The following is a 26,180-nucleotide window of genomic DNA, read 5'->3' as shown; positions in this document are numbered from 1 at the left end:
GCTAGTGGTAGCTGTGACAGGCAGAGGCTCGGAAGCAGCCTGAAGACAGGGGTCTGAACAGGATGGACACAAGGACTCTGGCCGTGAGGATCTGCAGGCCAGCGCATGGCTCCTCTGCGAGAGGGGTGGCTTGGAGGGATGCCCGTGGGACAGGTGGTCCTAGCCTGGAACTGGCCTGCCCTTGGGGACAAGGGACCGGTTCCTTGTTTGCTTGGGGCTGTTAAAGCCTGTGTGCCGTGGGGAGCTGCACGGTTCAGTTCTGGCAGCCCTAGTACAGCTCTTTGTTATTCCTCAGCCCAGGAGTGTCTATGGGACCCACTGAGGGTCAGCCCTGGACGACCAGGTGCTTGGGCCCTACAGCACCTGCTCGCAATGTGTGGACCAGGCAGTGGGTGGGTGCCTGGCGGCTTCCAGCACTGTCACTGATTGTCACGTATTTTCATTTAAAGATAATCCAAACATGAAGGGAAAAGAAAGCTACTGCAGTGAGCGCCCACGGCCTGTCCCTTCCTGGCCAGGCCCTCCTGGCTCCTGTGCTGGCAAACCTGCCTTCCCACCCGCACACCGCCTGAGGCAAACCTCTCTCATGCCCTTCAGAGAGCCCGCACTGCTTCACAGACTCAGCCACGTCTATGCTGTGGGAACATCCCCGCACAGCCTCGTCGTGTAGATGCAGCCTACGCTGAGGGAAGGGGTGTTTGCATCAGTGTTGGAACCTCACCTCCCCGAGCAATGGTAGCGAGGGCGACGGAAGCGGTTTTCTGGTGACCGAGCTGCGTCTACACTGTGGGTTGTCAGCCTAGCTACGTCATCAGGGGTGTGGAGTTTTCACATCCCTGCGCTATGCAGCTATGTCAAGATAAATTTTAAATGTAGCCCAGTCCTCAGTCAGCTCTCTCTTTCTCTAGCTCCTCTGCCTTCCAGCTCCCAGAATGCACTCGCTCATTTTGCTCTGGACACAAATACACACAAAGTCAAAGGGTCACTGAATGTACTTTTGACCCTTCTGGGATGAGGAGAAGCCTTTCAGATTTCCTCTGTCCTCTGGAGATAAGAGAGGCCCTTTCCTTCTCTTTTCCTTTGTATTCTAAGCCAAAAGGAGTGCAGCAAAACCATTGAGCAAGATCTTTCCCCAGTAATCCTAGTTCTTTAGCTGATTTCTCTATGGCCAGCAGAGACCAAATAACCTTCTCCCTACCAAAAGTGAACCAACTAAAAGTGAAACAAATGACTAGACACACGCCTGACTTCTAACTCCAGCTAAAGCCAGCGAGATGAGCTGTTCCTGGGGCTCACAACTGACCTGAACCTTTGCCTAAAACTTGACCAGAATCATTTTTGAGGTTGGAAAAATGTTGGAATAATTTCTCCCTCAGTATTTTCAGTTGTTCCTGCCCTTTGGAGAAAGATCAGAGGAGCATCTGAATGTTTGAACTTGTTTAGATCTGAAGGTCTCCCAACAATATTTATTAGCTCCTAATGGGTTGGGTGTCCTTTAAGCAGGTGACTTTATTTTTGTAAGTGACATTTTACATATTGCCTGGAGATTGTCAAGCTTCCAGCAGGATACCAAGGTTTAAAGAGCAGCTGCTGTACATGTGCAGAGTAACTAAGGGTTGCTATTAGGCTCCAGATTTCAGGAAGGCATGTCACCCATGTGCGGTGAACCCAATTCTGCCAGCCTTACTCTAGCTGAGTAGCACTTGCTCATGCAAGTATTCCCACTGAATGCACTTGTTTCTATATTCTGCTCCCCAAAATTGTTTGAAGTCAGGGGGATCACTCGCCTGAGTAAGTATTACTTAGCATGGGTAAGTGCGCAGAACTGGGGCTAGAGCCAGTTCCATAGACTCCCATTACGTAGCAAACACCATCGGAGGGGGCTATCTAATCTAAACAAGGAACCGTGACCTACAGACCCCTAGATTCAGACACTACTAAAGTAACTATTCACTGCAGCCCAAGCTGACATCTGTCCCCTGTGCGGCAGGAATGACATCCATCTCCACGAGCCCACTGATCCTTAGGTTACAGCCATATGAGTGGCTAGTCTTGCAGTAAGAACCCGGTCCTGAGTGCAGCCCAGCCTGGCGAGTGGCATTTCCCCCTCTTGGGTTTAATATTAGCTCTAAAGTAGTTTTTTGTAGCTTGTTTGTCCATAAACAAGCTTGCATGGGAGAAGGCGAAAGACGAATCTAACTCCCTGACAGCTGCAGAATCAAGGGAAAAACAATCTCAAAATACGCAGTTAAACCTATAATTAGAGATCGCCAGTTGCTCGGAAGTCTGCACTTCATCTGGAATCCCTGAATCCTGCAGACAGTATTTGCTCCCACAGATGTCTGAAAGCTCCTCTCTGGCAGAACGCAGCCTACTGACATTCTCGTATTTACACCTGATTTTACTAATATGCAGTTCTAATTCCAATGATCTGTGAGGAGACACTGACCAGACACAGAAAGTCAGTCAAGTTTTCTTTGGCTCAGATTAACCAAGACCCTGAGGGTGTTGTATTTTTTCCAAACAGCTTTGGCAATCTTCACTTCTAATCAAATGCAGCTCTGCATGTAGAGAGCGAAGCATCAGCAGCTGGTAACAGAGCAAGAAGAAAACTGGCTGGGTGTGCTGGGGAGACTTGGAAAAACCTATCCAGACCACCACAGGCAGCCTGGTTATGACACGCCACTGAATAAAGTGATGGCACCAAGGCAGAGATGTACATCAACTAATACCCCCATCCACAGAGCAAACTGAGCTGCTAGGGAAAGCAGCCTTCGGTGTGTGAGAAGATACCGCGGTGAGGAGCACCGTATAAGAATCTATATAGACTAGCCTAGAAAGGCATGGCAGAATCGGATGGGAGAAGCTAGGGACTGGAGGTGAGAAGTCTAACTTTATCTGGGAAAAACCCAAACCAAAAAGAAACAAAGTTTCTTTAAAACCGAAGAAATGCTGGCTCAAGAAAATAAACAAGCAACCCAGCTGTAACCTGCACACCTGTTTGCAATCTAACCAATAGAACGAGAGCCACCTTTCCTAGAGGCTGCACGGGAAGCTAAAAGGCACCCATGTTCCATTTCTGGTTGTGGGTCGGGGCATTCAGGGTGGAAGGAAGGTCCTGGAAACGGGCAGGGGGAGGGCAAGGTGGATGCACAGTGGGTGTGTTGGCATTTCTGGGGTCAACAGCGGGCAGCTCTAACTCAGGAGGCCTGGCCAGGTGGGTGAGAGTGAGCTGGGCCAGGTGGGTGAGAGTGAGCTGGGCCAGCTCTCAGGCTGAGCCAGGTACTGCTGCTGCTGGCCAGTGGGGCTTCACCTGCCTGCACCCAAAATCAATTCCATAAACGCCTCTCGCCCCCCCCCCCCCCCGCCCGCTGCCACCCTGGTCTCTCTCCCTCACTATAACTGCTGGTTGAGGAGCAGCCCTGGGTCAATAGAAAGGAGAACAAACGCTGCCAAATGAAGTGTAAAAATGGAATAAGAAAAGCCAAAGAGGAGTTTGAAGAACGGCTAGCCAAAAACTCCAAAGGTAATAACAAAATGATTTTTAAATACATCAGAAGCAGGAAGCTGCTAAACAACCAGTGGGGCTCCGGGATGATGGAGATACAAAAGGAGCGCTTAAAGACGATAAGGTCATTGTGGAGAAACTAAATTAATTCTTTGCATCAGTCTCCACGGCTGAGGATGTGAGGGAGATTCCCAAACCTGAGCCGTTCTTTGTAGGTGATAAATCTGAGGAATTGTCACAGATTGAAGGATCTCTAGAGGAGGTTTTAGAATTAATTGATAAACTAAACAGTAACAAGTCACCGAGACCCAGATGGCATTCACCCAAGAGTTCTGAAAGAACTCAAATGTGAAGTTGCAGAACTATTAACTATGGTTTGTAATCTGTTCTTTAAATCGGCTTCTGTACCCAATGACTGGAGGATAGCTAATGTAACGCCAATATTTAAAAAGGGCTCTAGAGGTGATCCCAGCAATTACAGACTGGTAAGTCTAACGTCAGTACTGGGCAAATTAGTCAAAACTATCGTAAAGAATAAAATTGTCAGATACATAGAAGAACATAAATTGTTGGGCAAAAGTCAACATGGTTTCTGTAAAGGGAAATTGAGTCTTACTAATCTATTAGAGTTCTTTGAAGGGGTCAACAAACATGTGGACAAGGGGGACCCAGTGGATATAGTGTACTTAGATTTCCAGAAGGCCTTTGACAAGGTCCCTCACCAAAGGCTCTTACGTAAATTAAGTTGTCATGGGCTAAGAGAGAAGATTCTTTCGTAGACTGAGAACTGGTTAAAAGACAGCGAACAAAGGGCAGGAATAAATGGTAAATTTTCAGAATGGAGAGGGGTAACTAGTGGTGTTCCCCAAGGGTCAGTCCTAGGACCAATCCTATTCAACTTATTCATGAATGATCTGGAGAAAGGGGTAAACAGTGAGGTGGCAAAGTTTGCAGATGATACTAAACTGCTCAAGATAGTTAAGACCAAAGCAGACGGTGGAGAACTTAAAAAAGATCTCACAAAACTAAGTGATTGGGCAACAAAATGGCAAATGAAATTTAATGTGGATAAATGTAAAGTAATGCACATTGGAAAAAATAACCCCAACTATACATACAAGATGATGGGGGCTAATTTAGCTACAACGAATCAGGAAAAAGATCTTGGAGTCATCATGGATAGTTGGCGGTCAAAAAAGCAAACAGGATGTTGGGAATCATTAAAAAATGGATAGAGAATAAGACGGAGAATATCTTATTGCCCTTATATAAATCAATGGTACGCTCACATCTGGAATACTGCGAACAGATGTGGTCTCCTCATCTCAGAAAAGATATACAGGCATTAGAAAAGGTTCAGAGAAGGGCAACTAAAATGATTATGGGTTTGGAACGGGTCCCATATGAGAAGAGATTAAAGAGGCTAGGACTCTTCAGCTTGGAAAAGAGGAGACTAAGGGGGGGATATGATAGAGGTCTATAAAATCATGAGTGGTGTGGAGAAAGTGAGTAAGAAAAAGTTATTCACTTGTTCCCATAATATAAGAACTAGGGGCTGCCAAATGAAATTAATGGGCAGCAGGTTTAAAAAAAATAAAAGGAAGTTCTTCTTCACACAGCGCACAGTCAACCTGTGGAACTCCTTGCCTGAGGAAGTTGTGAAGGCTAGGACAATAACAGGGTTTAAAAAAGAACTGGATAAATTCATGGAGGTTAAGTCCATTAATGGCTATTAGTCAGGATGGGTAAGGAATGTTGTCCCTAGCCTCTGTTTGACAGAGGGTGGAGATGGATGGCAGGAGAGAGATCACTTGATCATTACCTGTTAGGTTCACGCCCTCTGAGGCACCTGTCATTGGCCACTGTCGGTAGACAGGATACTGGGCTGGATGGACCTTTGGCCTGACCCAGTATGGCCGTTCTTATGTTCTCACTCTGGGTGATTTTCAGGGCTCGGAGGCTATGATTCTCTTTGGCAGACTCATCAATATTTTTAATTAACTTTTTCCCCCTGCTTCCAATTCCCTTCGTAGACACCAGCCTCTTAACAGATTTCAGTATGTTTTGAACAGCCATATTCAATGCCATTTAAATCACTTCTCAAGGACACTGGCCCAGTGATGTGCAATGGCAGTTTAAAAGGATTAGAGCCCTTTGTTTTTTCACAAGTGGTTCAATTTACAAAAGATCAGAGTTCAAGACCTGCACACTATGAGTGACTTAAAGCCATGAAATCTATTTCTCACTAATTCTAGATTACTCTCTGCTTAGGAACCCGAGGTGCCAGAAATGGAGGGTTTGGTTAAAAGGAGATGAAATCTGAATGCACCATTGCATGGCATGCAGAGCCATGCAAATACTGAAACTCTGAGCAATTCTATTGCAATGAGCATGAACAATTGTGTTAAACCAGGACATATTTTCAAAGATTTTCATTAACCTACATAACTGTAAAACTTTGCTACTTCGCTTCTCCACTTCGGCAACACACAATCTGTTAATCCCCCCAGGATCTTTTTTGTAGTCTGAGCACTAGTTGTCCATTCCTGCAAGCATACCCCCATAGAGGTCAATAGGATTTTGACTGAGTGAAGATTGCAGGATATATTTCCTGTCTCTTTCCTACACACATGAGGTTCTATCTGATATTTGATTTTAGGATCTTGTGCTGCAAATTTCATGCAATAAGGAAGATGATCTTTATGTTAACAAAAAGTTTATCTACCTCAAAATCATATCAGGAATTTGAAAATGAGCTAACTGATGGCCCATGTGATCATGAATAAAGAACAGTGGGAGAAACTGGGTCAGCCTGGCATGAAGGTAGGAGCTGCCCCAAATTGTTTTTCTCTCAGCCATTAGCTTCACAAGAGAATCTTTTTTCTAACTGGACGACTGTACTTTATTTTTCTAAAGCAGTATCCCTCTGACAACCCAAAAAGGAATACTGCATCTGCAAATGAATGGTGCCTGCAAAGAGACAACATGAAATTTTAAAAAAGCATGGTAATAAACGCTATTCAGAAAAACACAATCTCTGAAAAACACGGCCTATTGAAATGACAAGCCGAAAATCATTTGCTAAGCACTGAAATGGCCCCTTTTGTCACCCCAATCCTTCTGTTGACAGTTACCTTTCAATCCTACAATTGTGCAGTAAGTACTGATTTTTATTCAATGTTCTATTCACCCTGCGTATTAATGAAAAGAAAAAAACCTTGTAAGAATAGCCTTTAATAGGGAGATAGACAAGGCTCCCCTATTCTCCTGCTAGAGCTCCTCTTATCAGCTTCTCACAGTATTGCTTGCTTGCTCAATTCTTTCCCTTTTCTAAACTTTGTTCACCCATCTGGGCTTTTTCTCAACTGAGATGGAGACATTTTTATTTCAAAAGTCTCTCTGACCTTTTCTGCTGCTCCAGACACGCAGCATGCTAGGTAAAGTAGCAAACTCAGTCAAGGTTTTTTAGACTCAAAGCACACAATGAGCGGATCTGGTCTCAGCTGAGCTGAAAACAAGCCCAGATCTAAACATATAGGCCAGGAACACCTATTTCCCCATATGCTTTAAAGCTTTTGGGGGCCATAAAATGACAAAAGCATAAACACACCTGAAATAACACTGAAAGTGCATGAATAGATTCATGAATAGATGCTCCAGGTCTAGGCTCTTGTTCCATTGGGCTGATTCCTGAGGGAAACTTGGGATGGGGGAGGTGGGGTGAACTGTGTTGGATAAAGAACAGGAGTACTTGTGGCACCTTAGAGACTAACAAATTTATTAGAGCATAAGCTTTCGTGGGCTACAACCCACTTCTTCGGATGCATATAGAGTAGAACATATATTGAGGAGATATATATACACACATACAGAGAGCATGAACAGGTGGGAGTTGTTTTACCAATTCTGAGAGGCCAAGTAAGTAATTTTTTCCCCCTTTTTTCTCTTACTTAATTGGCCTCTTAGAGTTGGTAAGACAACTCCCACCTGTCCATGCTCTCTGTATGTGTGTATATATATCTCCTCAATATATGTTCCATTCTATGTATCCGAAGAAGTGGGTTGTAGCCCACGAAAGCTTATGCTCTAATAAATTTGCTGCCAGCACCCAGATCGCCGATGAAGGCTACCAGTCATGCTGCACCGTCTACCGCCAAAAGGCAGTTAGCTGCTGCTGCTGTGTAGCAATGCAGTCCCACGTCTGCTGGCACCCAGAGGACATATGGTGACGGTGAGCTGAGCTGAGCGGGCTGAGCGGAGACTGCGGGAACTGTGGGATAGCTACCCATAGTGCAATGCTCCGGAAGTCGACGCTAGCCTCGGTACTGTGGACGCGGTCCGCCGACTAGAGCACTTAGAGCATTTTATGTGGGGACACACACAATGGGCTGTATACAACCGATTTCTATAAAACCGGCTTCTATTAATTCGACCTAATTTCGTAGTGTAGACATACCCTAAGGTGCCACAAGTACTCCTGTTCTTTTTGCGGATACAGACTAACACGGCTGCTACTCTGAAAGCTGTGTTGGATACAGCAGCACGTTAGGTGAATGGAGCTGAGTTCTGGGCGTTCATTGGCCTCCGGGAGACTTTCCAAACCATTTACATTTCCTTTCCCTGTTGCTGTTCCTTCCCTTCTGTTTCAGCACTAACCCAGAGAAAGAAGTTGAAGGGAGTTCTTAGATGACTTTGTAACGGCCCCAACACTGAGATTCTGCTAGCTGCGCCAGCTGCTGCTTTCTCTCTGGAGAGGTGCAGGAGACACTTCCGCTGACCCAGTCGCGGCTCTAGATGCAGGTGAGCCAGATGCTGAACAAGAGAACAGCTTCCATTAGCATTGCCCCCGTCCAATGGGAGCTCCAGTCCTTCCAGTGCTATTGCAAACCCACGTCACATTGTCTTGTTCCACTCAGGAACCCCAGGAGACGTCTCCTTCCATAGCAACGCCGCGGGCCTGGTACATGGGGATTACTGCTGGTTTAGAGCTGGAGTCTCTGGGCCCTCGCTCACAGCTGTGCAGAGTGGGTATGCCATGCAGCCAGCCAGGTGTGTGACGCGTTCTCATGTGACAGTGCTGTGCACTCGCTTTGCACCGGTGTGAGATGATCACAATTACTCACATCACTGTTGGGCTACACACCCCACCAGCGAGGCCGTAACTACATGGGGTTGGGGGGCTGTACAAACACAGAGACAGCTCCTGCCCCAAGGAGTGTATCAGCTAAACCGACAAAGGACATATTATCACCTGGTGTTACTGAGCGGAACCAGCACACAGCGAGATGAGGTGATTTGCCCAGCATCTGTTGCAGGACTGGAACGAAGTGCCAGAAGTGCCCGGTGGGAGCTCTCCTTCCTGCTGACTGAAGAGGGAGGTCAGACAGCCGAATGGCTGCAAGGCAGGAATCCTAGGCCCCGTATCCTAGCTGCCTGCCATCATGATATTCAAGGAGGTTTCTTGATGTATTCGCCCCTTGAGAACTGGTCTGAAAAGGTTCTGACTCAGTAAAACCTGTGGGTGATTTTAATGGGCTCTTGGCTCTTCCACTCCCTTCACCTCAGACACACGTTCCCTGTCTGACCACTGGGGATGATACGTGATGGCTGTACAGCTCCCCGAGGCCTAGCCCAGAGTAGGGTATTTTCGAATTCACTCAGTACATGTTCTAATCGATACGTTCTCAACTGACATCGCGGGACCAGTGTGGGGCTAACCGAGTGACTTACCAGAGGGCAGACAATGATTGACTGAGGACCTATTAGAAGAGACTAAGGCAATCATGAGTAAGAAGGCAGCACTGAGCACTAGATTTGTGGGCAACAGGAGCAGCAGGGCACTCACAGACCAAGCAAAGTTAGGTGGATAACCCAGTGCTAGTCATGGAGAGACACTTTAAAAGGGAGTGGTTTCTGGCACCTTGCTAATGCTGCCATGACGGCCATTAAAGATCCCAGAACCTGGACTGGGCTTTTCCATCTCTGTCCATCTACTGGAGCCAGTGCACAAGAAGTAGGGGGGTTTCCTGCTTTGTAGAGGAAATATTGAGACACTCTTTGCTTTCCTGTGCAGGCGATTGTGGGAGATGAAGGCAGCTGAGTGGCTGTCTTTGGAGGCACTTGCCATAGCAGCGGCGAAGTGATTTGACGTGGCCACAAGAGGTGCTTTGCAGTAGTGCGGTTCCAGCTGCCAGGAGATTTGAACACGTGGGGTTACATAGCTCCTAGCCCCCCAGCCGGATGGTCTGCCATTCAGGCTGAGTTTTAAGGTAAGACACCCATCCGCTGCCTTTGCTGCCCACTGGTCATTGGTCCCGGATGTGATGCATCCTCCATGCTTCTGATGGGAGACGAGACGCCCTCCTTCTTTCCAGCTTTCCCCCCTTGTGCCGTTTTCTTTCCAGTAGGGAAACTCAGCACAGGATTGGAAAAATGTAAACAGTCTGCATTACGGGTCTTCAAATTACAGCCCCGCTGCCCTCCACATGTGTAGATAATAGAAGCCCTTTGCTAGAGAGGCCTCCTTCCAGGGCAAGCGCCGCAGACTGTCTTGAGCTCACTCCAGTCCCTGCAGTGTTTCCCCAGCTCTGTTTTGTTCTGTCCTCCACAGCATGTGTGTCTGGCGCTCCTGTCACCTGCGCGCCCCCACTCCTCACCCTGTCAGCACCGTGCGGCTCGCCAAGGGCAGCCCTGCCATGGCAGCACCTGCTGCCGAATATTAAACAGGAGGCTCCCACTTAAAGGTTGTTTGAATAGAGGAAATTGTTTTACATCGGGATGTCATATTTCCACACCGGGCTCTCATTTACGCAGCATATGAACGTTAACATGCTGCACATCCATCTCCATAAGAAGCCAGGCCATTATCCCCAGTTACTTTTAAGCTGCCTTTTGCTTAGTTTCTGATGTGCCTGCTACTGCCATACATCACAGGGAACGCAGTTCTTTAAACTGCAATTCATGATTGATAGTTTAACCTTTTCCTCTGAGGTTAATTCGATATACGCTGGTGTAAACTATAAACCAAGGCTCCCGCCCGTCGGAAGGAGGGAATCTACATGCGACTCTTATGAGAGCTCAGGTGCTGCAGTAATTATACTGTCTCCTCCTCCTCCTCCCCTCGCCAGGACTCTCCTGCCCAACCAGGGAGGTGACTTGGACAGGCAGGGGAATAGTCAGGCAGCAGTGTGAATGAAACTCACCCCTGCTCAGAGGGCAGCCGAAGGCCTGTAACCAATGGGGTCCCACATGTAGGCTGAGGAACCTTCGCCCTGAATGGGAGTTCAGTGGTGCCTAAAATCATAGAAACCTGGGGCTGGAAGGGCCCTCACCTAGTCCAGACCCCTGCGCTGATGCAGGACCAAGTAAACCTAGACCCGGGGTAATCAGTTATTTTTTCTCAAGGTCCAAATTTTTTGGCCAAGGTATAGTCAAGGTCCAGACTACAGAGACGGGGATTCCACAGCCTCCCTTGGAAGCCTGGTCCAGTAGTTAACTACCCTGAGAGTTAGGAAGGTTTTCCTAACATCTAAACTAAATCGCATTTGCTTCAGTTTAAGCCCATGACTTCTTGTCCTACCTTCAGTGCACATGGAGAACAATTGATACCTGTCCTCTTTGTAACAGCCCCGAACATATTGGAAGACTGTTATCAGGTCTCCCCTCAGGCTTCTTTTCTCAACACTAAACACGCCCAGTTTTTTTAACCTTTCCTCATAGGTCAGGTTTTCTAAACCTTTTATCATTTTTGTTGCTCTCCTCTGGACACGCCAATTTGGCCACATCTTTTTTAAAGTGTGGGACCCAAAACTGGATACTCCAGCTGAGGCCTCACCACTGTAGACTAGAGCAGGACAATTACCTCCCCTGTCTTATATATACCACTCCTGTTAATACACTCCAGAATTATATTAGCTTTTTTTGCAACTGCATTATTGACTCATATTCAATTTGTGCTCGATTATAACCTTTAGATCCTTCTCTGAAGTGCTACTGCCTAGACAGTTATTCCCCATTTTGTAGCTGTGCATTTGATTTTTTCCTTCCCAACTACAGTACTTTGCACTTGTCTTTATTGAATTCCATCTTGTTGAGTTCAGAACAATTCTCCAATGTATCAAAGTTGTTTTCTAATCCTGTCCTCCAAAGTGCTCGCAACCCCTCCCAGTTTGATGTCATCCTGAATGGGCAACTACCAGAACGCCTCCGCCAGTGTGGGACTGCACCCATCCTGCCTGGAACACTATGACTGTCTGACTATTCATTTAACCAGTAGCTGTGACCTTTTCTTGCAGTTGCTGGACCTCACTGCTGTCATGTAGGGCATAGGGTGGGGGAAGCAGGAAGGGGGGAGGGCATTAGCTTGTGGGAGAAGTGTGAGGGTTCTCATTTCTGAGCAGCAGGTCCAAATTGTTGTTTGCAGTTTGTCATACAGGTTGTAGAAGTTCCTTGGAGCATCTTTGTAAATTAAAGCAAATAAATAAAACTCCATGATGGAGGCAGCTATGGGAATGAGTTATGTTGTGAGCCATTAATAGCAGGTTTTTCCAAATGCAAACATTTTATCAGGCATTATTTCCTTTGTGATTGCTTCCAAGACAGAGCATAGAATGAGATGCCACCCAGTCCAGCTGCCCCTGAAGAAAGCCAGAGGAAGCGTCTCTGCCTTCTCTGCCCTTCATGGAGGCTAGTCTCTCTCTCTCTCTCTCTCTCTCTCTCTAACACAAGGCCTCCCTGATAACACTGGTATAAAATTTTATTTGCCCCCGAACAGGAGTGAATTTAATTAGCAGTGGAGACTAGAGCTGGGTGAAATAGTGTGGACAAAAATCTTATTCACCAAAAAATGCAGTTTCAGGTCAACTGAAACTATTTGCAAATTGCGCTGTAAAGTTAGTATGACAGGCTTCCTTTTCCATAAACACAGTTTGACTGGCATTAATTATATTCCCTCTTTAAATGTTTGTATTAATGTAGACCTGTATCGCTCGTACCATTATTTTGCCCGGAATTGATGTTATGCTGATAGGCTTACGATTGCACAGGTTGCCACATTTACCCTTTTAAAATATTGGCACAACAGAAGTTTTCTTCCAGTCCCCTGGAACTTCTCCAGTGCTCCAAGACATTGAAAATCAACATTAATGGCCTAGAGAGCTCATTAGCCAGTTCTTTGAAAACTCTTGGATTCAAGTTATCCAGACCTGCTCATTTAAAAATGTCTAACTTTAGTAGCAGCTGTTTAACATCCTTCAGAGTTACTGCTGGAATGGCAAGTGTTTCATCATCATCATCATCATCATGTGATATGACTTTGTCATCCATCTTTTTCCCAAATAAAGAACAAAAATATGTATTGAATACTTCTGTCTTTTCTATATTATTATTGACAAGTCTACCATTTCATCAAGAACATTGTTAAGATTTTATTTGTTCCTAACATACTTAAAAAAACTCATTGTCCTCAACTCTGCTAGCCATAGAGGTCTCCTTGTGTTCTTTTGCTTATCAATTTTCTACAGTTACTAGGTTCTGGTTCTTGTTCATTACGATCAAATTCTCCTTTCTTCCACTTAGTATGTACATTCTTTAATTTTTTATACCTGCCTTCACTTTCCCTCTAAGCCAGGTAGGTGTTTTAACCAGTTTGGCCTTCTTTCTCTTTTGGGGGATTGTGGCTTTTTGGGCATCTAGTAAAATGTTTTTAAACAATTCCCAATTATCAGTCACATTTTTCTGTTTAAATTCTTCCTCTCAACTGAGTTGATTCATAATTGTTTCAGCTTTGTGAAATTGGCCCTTTTAAAGTACTAAGTATATACATTACTGGTTTGGAATTTATGCTCTTTGCTCAGTATAAGTGTAATCAGTTACCCCTGATTTTTAGTTCTGTGATCAGTTCCTCTTTATCCGTCAAGATGAGGGCTAATGTAGAATCCACCCACATGCAAACAGCCCTGTCAATGTGCATAGATTAAAAGTGCCGGTGTCAGCAATCACGCCTGCCCTTTTACACTCCAGCATCTTGTGTCTGGAGGCTGCCCGACTAACCTGCATGCATCCTTGCTGGCCTCATGGCTCTTCAGTGGCTTCTTCAGTTCGGTGCATTACTCAGATGTTAGCTATTGGAGAAATGCTTGTGCCCACAGGTTGCCATGCATCTGAGGGACTCTAAGGCTGTGTCTCCACTGCAGAGTTAACCTGGGCTTTTACCTGGGAGTTGCCCCTAACTTCCCTCCCTAGTCCCATCCACACAGAAAACCCTCTCACCGGAGTCTGGTGGTACTTTAAATCTGGGTTTGCTGGCTCATCTGGGGCTATGGATTACAGATCGGGTGCAATTTTCACTTGGCTGGTGACTGCCCGGTTTGCAGTGAAGACACAGGCTAATCAGTTGAGTGCTGATAGTTCTCCAATTATTTCCCAGAATTCCCCCGTGTGCCCAAAGAGGATGTCTGGGCATATCTCACTTAATCAGTTCCCTGCCATTGCATTGCCGCAGGCATTGGTAAACCGTAGGCCTTCTAGTTCTCTGCCTGTGGAGTGCCATAGGTTAGTCTCCTGAGGGCTGTAATACTTTAGGCTAAATCTGAGTGTGGGGTTTGGTGTGTGGCTGTCTGGGTGCTGTTGGTGGCCTGTGATATACCGGGGGACAGACTAGATGATGTAGTGGTCCCTTCTAGCCTTAAACTCTATGACTCTATAGTTCTTTCCCAGTGAATTGTAGAAGAACTTAGAGTGGCTCAAGTTACTGCAGCCCAGAGAACCCTGGGAGGTGCCCCCAGAAGTCCTAGCGACACTCACGGAGAGCGCAGCACCAGTGAGGACACAGTCACTCGGGAAGGGCTCTGGAGTGTGGCTGATCAGGCCTGGGCTAGGTCAACCGAAATGCTAAGAGCCAGGTGCTTACCACCCAATACTGGAAACACTGGACTGAACAGAGACACTGGATTTATGGCTCAACAAACTATAACCCATTGAACACCTGTCCTGTCATGGCGGGGAAGGGAAAAAAAAAAGCTGGGCGGCGTGGGTATGAACTGGCTACTTCACCATGAATGATCCCTTGAAATATGTGTTAACTACTTACACTAAACTATCTGTTCCACCTTGTATTTAGCTCTGACCCTGGGAGTACTTTCCCCAGCCCTGAAGAAGAGCTCTGGGTGGCTCAGACACTTGTCTCTCTCACCAACAGATGCTGGTCCAGTAAAAGCTATTACCTCCCCCGCCTTGTCTCTCATCTACGGTATGGCCGCTCCTTTCTCCTACAAGGTCACAAGGGGCGTGCAGGACCTCTGTGCTCTGACTGGCCAAGATGTAGCCTGCATAGAGAGATTCTTATTCTCTAACACACTCCTCTCCAGACTCTCCCCACAACGATCACTATTTCCACAGGAAATAATTGTTTCTGTTGCTGATCAATAAGATTTTGTGGGAACATAGATTTTAAAGGTTGGTTTGATTTAATCTGTTTCTTTGCAGGACGTTCCCTTTCGTAACAATAGGGATTCGATTCTTGCCAGTGCGGACTCCTTAATTAGGCCCCACAAAATGAACAGTCACATGTCTCTGGGCTGAAATTCTCCCTTTCTGGAGCTCACAGAGAAGAGGGAGTTTCTAACTCATAATTGCATCTGAATGCAAATGGCTGTGCCAATGTGAATATATTAAAAGCAGCAGTGTCAGCAATCACTGTGAAAAAATACATTCAAATGAGGCGCTGGCTTATTGCTCCATTTGGATGCTGTGAAATGGCACCTTATTGTGTTATTATAAGATTTCTTGCTTAGTTAACAGAAAATGCTCACAATTAAGTCTGAACTCATTTAGTGCTCAGATTAATTCACATTAGAAAAGGGATGTGACCTCAACTCCTGATTCCTTTTAGATTGCTCTTGCTTTACTTGAGAGTGGGTGTATTTCATGTGCTGGTGGGTTAGGGAGACAGCGGAAGAGTTTGCATTATATGACACATCATTGCAAGTGGCAATCCCTGGAAAATATAACACAAGGTTCTAGTGACCCCATTTTTACAGCTCTCCAGAGGGTGGTGTCAAGTACTTACTATACATTATACCTGTCTCTGTTGTACCAATTGCGCCATGGACTGTCCTGACTTGCAAGCCATCATCAGGACAGGGCAATTGGAAATGCAGTAATGGCAGCACACATGCAGAACTTCTTCTTTTCAACGTGCTGTACAAAAACTAATAAATCCTAACAGCATCCCCTCCCACAAAGGGGCAGGGAACAAGCACATGACACCCGTATTACAGATGGGGAAACTGAAACAGAGGGAGTAAGTGACTTCTTCAAGATCAGTGTCAGAGCTAGGATCAGCAGTTCTGGACTCCGTGCCTCTACTTTTTGAATGATTACATGCAGAGCTGGTAACACTCTTCCCATTAGATGACCCTGTTCTCAGTTGCTTAGAACTTTGCCAAATTTAAGTTGTTTGCCTGAAATGTTCCATGTTGGTATCTGTCTCAGGTTGAATTTTTTGGAAAATTTCTGCCCAAATGATTCAGCCATTTCCAAGAATGAGGCTGGGGAAAATACATTGTTTTGCCCATGTTAAAAAATGTCGGTGACCTTTCCTTTGAGTGCCTTTAGCCACCCCATGCTTTGGGGCAGGAACTCGAAATTTAGCAGGTGTTGGCATTTGTGTCAGGGAAGTGCCTTTTGCTATTCCCATGAAAAAGTGCACTTCGCACATGCTCAGTAGAGGCTTCTTTGGTAATTTTAGCTGCTAAAATCAAAGATTCTGTCCTCACTGAGCATGCTCCAGCCAGGGCCGGCTCTGGCTTTTTTGCCGCCCTAGGCAGAAAAGCCACCCGCCGCCCCCCCCCACCCCCAACGCGGCAGGGGAGGGCGGAGAGCCCCCGGCGGCCAGAGCGCTGGGAGGAGGGCGGAGAGCTCGGCTGGGGCTCTCCGCTCTCCCCGGCGGCCAGAGCGCCGGGGGGAGGGCGGCGAGCCCAGTTGCGGCCCCGCTCTCGGGCTGGAGCGCCCCGCCGCACCGCCCCCCTCCAGGCGCCGCCCCAAGCACATGCTTGGTGGGCTGGTGCCTGGAGCCGGCCCTGGCTCCAGCCTCTCACAGCTCCTAGTGCCGACCAGAATGCACAGGTGCTCTCCCCTCCCAGCGACTGTGCGTGCAGGGACTGCGGGGGCAAACGTGGATTTTCCCTGTAACATCTGCTCCCAGCTGCTGGGTGGCGCAGGGCACCTGGGCTCTCATTGACCTTCTAATTTGAATGCAGGGGGACAGAAGCTGGACTGGGGGGGCGGAGGGGAGGAGTAGATTCGGATGAGGAGTCTGGTGAGAGTGAGACTGGGATGGGAGGGGGAGAGAGGAACTGGGAACTGGGGGGGCAGATTGGGACTTGGACAATGAGCGTGAAGGAGGAGACTGGGGCTGAGCTGAGAAGTGTGAGGAGTAGAGACTGGGACTGGCTAGGTGAGGATCTGGGATGATCAGTCAGGGCTGGGGAAGAGGCAGGACAGGGACTGGTTGGTGGAAATGAGCAGAAGAATCTGTCCCCTCAGAGCCACACTCCTCTCCAGAGCCGGGAGTGGAACCCAAGATGCCTGAATCTCACTATTCCTCCTTTATCAGCAAATGTCTGTGAAGAAACCCACTGGGACAGTGCCCCATTCCCTTCCAGTGCTGGGCCACAGAGAGGCTAACAACCTACTACTGCTATCGGTTACTCCAGTAGCTCAAATGGCAGAGGTCTGTGCCGTGGATATATGAGCTAGGTTATTAATTATTATTATTATTTATTATTAAAGTTGCCAAGCTTGCCAATGACCCATGTGGGTATCTATATAATACTACATGATGGAATTTCTTTTTTTTTCAGGTTGCTTTTGTTGTTGTTGCTTGTGTAACCTTAATTTGGCCCTCTTGTGCACTTGCATTGTGATAGTGTCTTTAACTATCTGATCACATCCAGGCTTCTGCAGTGCAGAGGCTGGCCCTGCTCTGGGGATGAATCAGGGCTGTGTCGTGAAGGCGGGTGTCCTATGACTCCTACTTCATTGGCTGCAGACTGGAAGGTGTGTAGTGAATGAGGCAGGGGATTGAAGGAAAAGACAGGACAGTCCTATGGTTAAGGCTGTTGAATGCTGTCTGGAGAGCAGGATTCTGTCCCTGTCTCTGTCCCAGCGCTTCTATGTGATGCTGGGCAAAATAATTTAAACCAAACTTTTCATAGGTGGCCACTAATTGTGTTCTCCTTGTCTTCTGGGTGCCTGAGTTGACACCTTGGGGACTGATGTGCAGAAGTGCTGAGTTCTCACAGCAATAACTGAAGTCAATGTGGGCTGTGCTTTGGACATGTAGCGTGCTGAGTGTCTCTAATGCTAAATCCTTTGGCAAGCCAGGTCTCATACTGGGGACCGATAATTAATGGAAACTTTTGACCTGAATGTGCCTCATTATCCCCATTTTAGGGATGGGGGACTAACAGCTCCTCATCTTACAGAGGTGTTGTGAAAATTAATATTTGTGAAGCACTCGGATACCATAGTGATAAACACCACAGAACAGCTCATAAGGATATTAATAATTCTGTCTTCAGCACAGGGTTTGAATAGTGTGCAGCAAATAAGGCCTGGGGCTACACACTAAACAAGGAGAAAACAAAATATTGAATAGCTGCTCAGTACATGAGCCCCATCCATCTTGTGCACTGAACGTGGAACGAGTCCTGTGGAAAAAATGTGACTGTGAAAAACTAGCATGTGACCGTGCAGTTAAAGACTGTATTATAATGCCCCAGACAGATGCACAAGGGGGTTGAATTAAGGTTGCACAGACAACCGGACATCTGGCATTTCCTCACTTCTGAGTGTTTGACTTTGCAACCTTTATAATGTTCTTTTATCCGAGTTTCTCTTTGTTATAGATAAGGATAATAAAATAATTTGTGCATTTCAGAATGATAGCTGCATTATAAATGTGTGTGCAGGCCGTTCCTTGTGAGGCCAACAGAGGAGAGGCTGTTTTAACCTCAGCACCCCTTGCACCAGCACGCTGAACGGAAGAGGGGACGGAACGGACCCTTGCACGAGTCCACACAAGGGAGCCTGTGAGGCTGATGTGCAGTCGCCCCACACTACTCTCTGAGGCTACAGTTATTCCTGCATCTATGAGCAATGCCTCCTGGGTAGTTGCACCAATGTTAGATCTAAAAGAATGAGCAGACAGATACTTGGCCATGGTTCATTACCAGCAGGAGAGTCAGTTGGCCCTGGTACAGAGACTCCGTGGGCTCACTGCCAACACACACTGGGGTCCTGGTCAATGCCGGGACTCCTGGGCCCTACCATACTACAAATAAATCAGAGTAATAATAATTGGATGGACCCGTCTCCAGGAAGTCTCAGCACCCCAGGAATTGTCAGAGTTGCCTCAATTCCACCTTCTCCGTTGCCTTCACCAAGCGAGGAAGATCAGAGACTGGGCAATAATCGGCAAGTTTCTGAATGTCTGTAGATGTTTTCTTCTAAAAGGGCCTAGGAATGGGTTCTTCCCTAGAAGCCGGCACCCTACCCGCCTGTGGGAAGGCACTGACGGTACCTAGATTTTACCAGCCAGGAAGGTGTTGTGGTGAGAAGCTGGTCTGGAATGATATCGACCACAACTCTGGCAGAGAAGTTCCAACTTTTGTCTTCCCCTGCACTGGCTCCTCCCCCAAAGAAGTCGAAAGGTCAGTGTGAATCTGAGTGTTTACCCGCATGTTATAGAGCTGGTGCCTGGAGGGATCTGCTCCCCACAGCCGTGCTGGGATGCGTGGCGAGCCCATTCAACGCACTGTATCTCAGGTGTTAGATCAAGAGTCTCTGAAAGCAAAGCACTCAGGTCCATTTTAGCAGAGCGTGAAAAGAGCCGGGTAATCTCAGGACCGAAAGAACCCATGCCATTGTTTCACTGGATTCCCCGGGCAGCTTTCTGCACTGGTTAAAAATTAACCCCTTTGGATTTGGTAACGTGGGAAGCTTATTTCTGAGCACAGCGCAGGAGGGGTTTAAGCACTGAACTGTCTGACCTTCTAGCAGTGTAATGTTTGAAACAACGGGTAGCTACACTGGCTGCCCACCAAGGATTGGGTTTGATGGGACTGAAAAGGGCGTTTCTAGCTCTGTCCTCCAGGGCTCTCCACTGTGGCTCTGGCAGCTTCATTCCTAGCCAGGTTTAGCAGAGAACTGGGGCTGTTGCCAGCCCAGCGGTGAGCAGGGCGGTGACTTCCAGTCGGGTATCTAAGGTGATGGGGTTGTGTGCAGCCCGTGGGTCTGTGTGAAGGGGCTGTTTGCAGTCTCTCCACCTGGGATGACATTGTTTTCTTCTGGGACACGTGAGATGCTCAGACCCCAGGCCCCATCTGGAGTGAGCCAGAGAGGCTCCCTCCGTGTCAGTGGAGCTAGCACACAGCCATGCAGAAGGTGTGGTAACCTGAACCCGATTGCTTTCCAGCAGTGCTGGGTTCCCACTGGCTTACCCCTCCCTGTGGTGTTCTCACTCCTCAAACCCTACACTGCCAGGGACTCCTCACTGCTGGAGCAAAAACCACATGAAGCCGCCTTGTGTCCATGTGGCATTGCAAGGAATGATTGACAGAAGGCGTTGCATAGATTCCGAGCGCCAGAGAAGGTGACATCGCTCAGTTTGGGGTTCGGTCCCCTGCCACAGTGAGAGTACATGTACCTGCTTGGGAGCTAACGAGCAGCATCCTTCTCCCAGCTGTGTTTAATCCGCACCGAATGCGTCTGTGCCTGTGTGTCGGCGCAGAGCTGCCTGGCAGCGGTGAAGTTTGGACGGCTTGATGGACACATCAAACAGAGCCATCCCAATGTAAATGGCATGTGTTAGTGATTCGAGGCGTGCTGATCACATCACCCTTTTCCCAGTGACATGTGTTTAGATCTTCCAGAAGAAACAAACACGGCCCCTGTGCTGACATGAGTGGTGCCCCCTCTCCACTAGATCTGTCACCGTTCGACACTGCGGAAGGAGTCTTCTCCCGACTGTGGAAGTAGAACCACTTTCCTTGTACAAACAGTAACTGTAGAAAGAGGCCTGTGGATACATTATTATCGTGCCCCTCACTCCAGTGTGAAAAACTTTCTCTTGCTGCTGAGTGAAAAGTCAAAATTTGCATTTAAATAGACACCACTAGGCAGCGTGTTACACAGAGGGACCGGTGTGCTGCAAGGGTCCTCGGAACAGGGTGAGCCCCCTGCACCTGGGACACGATTGTTCCTGAACATGGGTGACACAGAGCTGTGGTGGGCTCTGCTGCAAGCAGACACCGTGCCTGGCCTTTGACCTTTCTGAGGGTTTTTTTTAACCTGTAGCTGTGTCCAGTGTTCTGGGCCTTTCGCTGATAGTTGCATTTTGTGACACAGAGACGTGGCCCCGAGACGTTTATTACTGTGCATGCAGAGAGGACAGGGCTCAGTGCTCATAGACTCATAGAATCATAGACTTTAAGGTCAGAAGGGACCATTATGATCATCTAGTCTGAACTCCTGCACAACGCAGACCACAGAATCTCACCCATCCACTCCTGTAACAATCCCCTAACCTATGTCTGAGTTATTGAAGTCCTCAAATCGTGGTTTAAAGACATCAAGGTGCAGAGAATCCTCCAGCAAGTGACCTGTGCCCCACGCTGCAGAGGAAGGTGAAAAACCTCCAGGGCCTCTGCCAATCTGCCCTGGAGGAAAATTCCTTCCTGACCCCAAATATGGGGATCAGCTAAACCCTGAGCATGTGGGCAAGACTCACCAGCCAGCACCCAGGAAAGAATTCTCTGTAGTAACTCAGATCCCACCCCATCTAACATCCCATCACAGGCCATTGGGCATATTTACCGCTAATAATCAAAGATCAATTAATTGCCAAAATTAGGCTATCCCATCATACCATCTGCTCCATAAACTTGTCAAGCTTAGTCTTGAAGCCAGATATGTCTTTTGACCCCACTACTCCCCTTGGAAGGCTGTTCCAGAACTTCACTCCTCTGATGGTTAGAAACCTTTGTCTAATTTCAAGTTTAAACTTCCTAAAGTCCAGTTTATATCCATTTGTTCTTGTGTCCACATTGGTACTGAGCTTAAATAATTCCTCTCCCTCCCTGGTATTTATCCCTCTGATATATTTATAAAGAGCAATCATATCTCCCCTCAGCCTTCTTTTGGTTAGGCTAAACAAGCCAAGCTCTTTGAGTCTCCTTTCATAAGACAGGTTTTCCATTCCTCGGATCATCCTAGTAGCCCTTCTCTGTACCTGTTCCAGTTTGAATTCATCCTTCTTAAACATGGGAGACCAGAACTGCACACAATATTCCAGATGAGGTCTCACCAGTGCCTTGTATAACGGTACTAACACCTCCTTATCTCTACTGGAAATACCTCGCCTGATGCATCCCAAGACCCATTAGCTTTTTTAACGGCCATATCACATTGGTGGCTCATAGTGATCCTGTGATCAACCAATTCTCCGAGGTCCTTCTCCTCCTCTGTTACTTCCAACTGATGTGTCCCCATTTTATAACAAAAAATCTTGTTATTAATCCCTAAATGCATGACCTTGCACTTTTCACTATTAAATTTCATCCTATTACTATTACTCCAGTCTACAAGGTCATCCAGATCTTCCTGTATGATATCCTGTACTGACTGACCTCACAGCGGGATGGGATGGAGATGATAGTGCTGTCTTAAAAATCACAGCTCACTGGCCATGATGCTGCGACGTCCTTGCTCCATTCCCGTGCCCTCATGACTGTGTTTTGGGGCGAAATCAAACAATACATGCTTGTGTTTGGGTTAGGAGCCAGGCAGAGAGCGGTTTTAAGGCCCGTACGTGCAGACATATAGGTGTGCGTCTTGGATTCTGAGACCTTCCTAGACAACGGAGTCCAGCAACCATGCCTGTCCGGCCCTGCACCAGGGAGAAATAGGACTCCAGAGCAGCTGCCATTGCCAGCCCCGTGTGGTGATGTTTCCCATTGTCATTTTCATGATGGTGGATGGGGCTGATGTGAGGACCTGGAAAAGTAAAATCCACCCATCAGCACAGAGCAGGGGCAGCCTGAGCTCCGTTATCCCAGTCTCCCCCAGGAGAGAGCAGGGCTCAGAGTCTCTGTGGGCTGCCAGCCGGGGTGGTTCATTATGTTTATTAGTAACTGGACTGAGAACCAGCCGATCTTTTCTCAGAGCCCACTCAGCAGCCAGCAGATGGCCCAGACTTTGGGTCCCTAACCTGGCCCGGGAAGGAGAGGTGACTAGAGGGAATGGTCTGTGTGCACGTTTTGATTTATAATTTAATTTCACATTCTCCCATCTTTATCTGGGGTGCCCCCAATTCTTCCTCTCCAAGGCACTAGGTGCCCCGGCCAGAATAGCAGTGACACCCAGCATCAGCACCAGCTTGTACTGCCACCGCTCTGATTATTATTCTGTCTTACGCGTAACAAGCTGTGTCACTGGATGCTCTCGCGACACACCCACTAGGCAACACTCCCAGCTGGCTGTGCAGTGGCATGGCCAGGACAGCCAGGGGCACTCACCACAGGGAGACGTGCAAAGCATTTGAGGAGGTATATAAATGAATTAAGACCCTTTTAAAGGTTAACAAGGTCACCTCTGCCTGTCATTAAAGTAACTTCATGCATTTAAAATTTAACAGTCAAACCAATTAGCAATAAAAATGTTGTATGAATTGCATTTGATTGGACTCTGCTCAAGTCAGAATCAGTGAAATGGGGAATGTCTAAGGGTTTATTTAAACCCAACCCTCTTTTCCAAGTCCGGTGGTGAAGAGAGGAATGCTTGGCAGCGGAGTCAGATTACTCATCGCCTGGACTCTGCAGCATTGGGTCTATCTTCTGCAGCTTGGCCTAGGCAAGGCAAACCTTAGGCAGTGAGTATGGAGGCAATGGGGTCCCCTTTTGGGGGGATGTTTATTTATCAGAGAAATAGAAACTTGGGCCTTTTGCTGTTACATGCGGCGCGTGGCTCGCAGATGCCAGAGGACTTGTTTGTTTCCTTTCCCAGAGGTTTACTTCTCTCCTCACATTGATGTTGGGTGGTGGATCTCAGGCTGAGCAAGGAAGTTCCATTTCTCATGAGGCGACATGCTATACACTGATCTCCTACAGCCTCCAAGGCTTAATGGTGGCCGAAGAGCTCGTTCACCAGGACATGCCAGAGCACGTGCACCGTGCTTGCGTAGCCCTTGCCAAAGCTTTAACATCGACATGGAAAAAAAGTCACTCCCATGACGGCAAGTGAATTGCAATTCACTAGTGATTTGTGGGGAGCACGAGTGAGCAGCCAGCCAGCTGGGGGTGTGGAACTGACCAGCGAGTGGCTGCTGACCTTAGAACAGATGTCTCCAGAGCGGCACCTTCACTTGCTTCCGGCAGCATGCTGCAGAGCTGGGCTGCAGGGTCCTAGTTTGGCAGTGACCTTCAGCCTCCCAAGGCCTCACTAGACTCAGACCAGGTGTGGCCAGGGCTCTCTGCTAGTCACCAGCGCAGGGCAGACAGCATCACTGACTGCAGCAGGGTTAATGGCCATATGGGGAGAGGAAAAAGATTTCCCCTCAGTGATGCGGGTTCAGGCCAGGACAAAGGAGAGGCTGTGGGTCCCTGGGGTGGGCCAGGAAAGCCTTTGCCCGAGGATCCTCAGCTGGGGAATAATGACAGAAATGGCCACTGGGACACACACTGCACCCAGCGTAGAGCTGTGTAACATGGATGGCGCTCGGACCGTTCTGGGCAGAACTATCTCAGCAATGTCCCATCACGCACTTCTGAATTCGATTCCACCGGATACACTTGCCCTCCTCTCGCAGCCTCAGCCCCTTTGCCTGCAGGGACCCGCTCCCCTTTCTCCTCATCTCAGGCCTGCAGGGATAGCCTGTGCAACCAGAGGAACCCGTGTCTGATGTCATCAGCACAGCAGGGCCAGAGAGGCCGATGCGGCACGTCACAGGCCTCAGTGAGGTTACAGGATTACTGCACATCTTGTGCCAGTAATAAGTACCATGTGAATCCGGGGAAGTTTGCATAATTGCAGGCTGTGAGATGGCCAAGAAGCCATTAGAACGCATTGTAAAGGAATCAATTCAGAGGAGATTTAGATGGTACCTGATTAGTTAAATTGCCAGCACCTGTTCGTTTTTTATTGCAAACATAAACATGAGCGCTTTCAAACAATTCCAAGAGAATTTAATGCATTCAGCATTTTCCAGTTTGGATTTCAATAACCGGGGGGCCAAGGGGAGAGAGAGAGACAAGGCAAACCTGGAACACGGAACAAAGGCTCCGACCTTGTCCTGCTTTGCTCCCCAATGAACGCCAGGCGTACATGTAGCATGGACTAGGCACATGCTTTCTAGGAATCTTTCACGAGCTGTTGGCAATGGGCACACGGAATGAGCACGAAGCACTGAACAGACCCTACTGCTGAGTATGTATAAAAGGAGGTAAATCGGGGGGCAGGCACTCTCTAGGGTTGCACTCTGGGTAATCCTGAGCATGCAATCATGGCAATATTTATTTTATCCAGAGCCCCGCAGTTAGCAGACTAGACAAACATGCTAAGAAAACAATTTCAAATTAGCTTGCGCTCAATTACAGGCAGCTCTGCTGAAGGGAAATGACAGTGGAGATGTTTACAGGAGGAAAACTTACTTCCAAAGGGACTATCCCGAGCCTCACAAAGGTCACAGTGAAAGAGGGCGGGATCACGCAGTTGTCATTGGGCAGTTTATGGCTTTTACCTCCGGACGCAAATGGTTTCCCTTGTCCCCCACAACAGATGTTCCAAGCCTGGGACCCAATGTGTCACAACTGTACGTGTAGGTGCAGATTTGGATCTGAAAGATGGCAGCACATGAGGAGTGAGAGACAAATCAGGCTTGGGACAGTGTATTTCTGGTTTACACTGGTTCCCCCCTCCCCCGTCACACCCATGTGAGTGCAGGGCCATGGTCACAATTTACAGCACGGTCCATGAGCTACCTTTCCTGCACCATTGAACGGGCAAATCAGGAATCAGATGCATTTTATTTTAAAGCCTCTCTCCCATTTTGCCTCGGGGGAGGGAGAGGAGCGCGGCGTGTCCCTCAGCCTGGGGAGAGGCTCCAGCGCAGACCTTAGCATGATTGTTACGATTGTGGCTCGGGGTGGCTGAGGTCCCAGCAGAGCACCCGCATGCTAGGCACAGAACAGCCACCAGGCCATGTCCCCAAAGCCAGCAGCTGTAACAGACCGGTCAGAGGAATGGACATGCCGAAGGTCACGCAGCAGGCCAGGGCAGAGCAGGATGCAACGCAGGTCCCCTGAGTCCTAGTCCAGTGCCCATGGCTCCCGTCTTCATTCCTCTCACACAAGCCGTGCGGGAGAAGCACCCTCGCACTCCCAGGCGAAGAGTCTCCTGCTGTACCATACAGCTCTCCCCGGGGTGCCTCACACAGGGTAACACCCCCCTTCCCATTACCTCAGCTCGGCACATCCCCTACCCGTAGTGCTCACAGCCGTTTACAATCCCGGTTCCTCTGGGGTCAGTATTTCTAGGCACCTCGGAAGGGGTGGTTCCCCGTCAGAATTCCTGATCTCCTATCCCGTGGTTTCAGTGCCTCCCACTCTGTGTGTGA

Source organism: Chrysemys picta, chromosome 15, assembly GCF_011386835.1.
Source record: "Chrysemys picta bellii isolate R12L10 chromosome 15, ASM1138683v2, whole genome shotgun sequence".
Classification (NCBI taxonomy): Eukaryota; Metazoa; Chordata; order Testudines; family Emydidae; genus Chrysemys; species Chrysemys picta.
Note: the sequence above shows the minus strand (reverse complement) of the source record.